Consider the following 881-nt stretch of genomic DNA (forward strand, 5'->3'; position numbering starts at 1 on the left):
TATATATATATATATATATATATATATATATATATATATATATATATATGTATGTATGTATGTATGTATGTATGTATGTATATATGCGATACCCTTCGATTAGAGTGAAGCGCTATTCAAAGAAATAGAGATATTGATTGTTTTGTTAACCGACAAATAATATCCATCAGAGTGGTGTTCAGCACATATATTCTCACTGTTTGATATTGCCGTATATATGAAAATGCATGCATGTATGTATGTATATTTTTCAACACATCGAGGTCAATCACGTGTTATAAGCGTGTGATAAAATTTTAGACCAGACGTCACTTGAAATATAGCTATTTGCATCTAACCCTTCTTTCGGTAATAATATATAAATTTCATGCATTATTAATCTGATACGAATTGGTGAAGCGCAAAATCATATTGACTGTTAGATCGTGTTGTTTTAAACAGAGACAGAAGTGAGCATTTGGTGATATAAAGATATCAGAACAAATTATATTTGGGTTTGATGACAATAAAATTATATTTTGAATATATTTCCTACTTGCACAGATTTAAGAATGGTTACTGTTTAACGGGACACATGAAAGTGGGAAGTATAGAAAATGCGTGTATATGTGTACGCTGATATCATGTGTGTGTGTGTGTGTGTGTGTGTGTGCTAGCAACATGACAAGCCAGGAATTATGTACGTATTGTATGTGAAAGGGAGATAAATATGTACTTCGTGGAAATTTAATGTTTAATCCTTAGACGAGGTTAATCGTAAACGTGGAAATGATTTGGTAAAGTTGACTGTATAAATTCGTAGACGAACTCACGCCCTCAAACGTTACCTAAACACACTAGATAGTCAAACGCATATATATATATATATATATATATATATA

At 30.8% G+C, this 881-nt stretch overlaps 1 long non-coding RNA gene across 1 annotated transcript in view; it reads left to right on the forward strand.

Moving 5' to 3' along the window:
• LOC106883191 (uncharacterized) overlaps positions 1-881 on the forward strand; it is a 29,982-nt gene that overhangs the window by 7,049 nt on the left and 22,052 nt on the right. The window lies entirely within an intron of this gene.

Source organism: Octopus bimaculoides, chromosome 6 (assembly GCF_001194135.2).
Source record: "Octopus bimaculoides isolate UCB-OBI-ISO-001 chromosome 6, ASM119413v2, whole genome shotgun sequence".
NCBI lineage: Eukaryota > Metazoa > Mollusca > Cephalopoda > Octopoda > Octopodidae > Octopus > Octopus bimaculoides.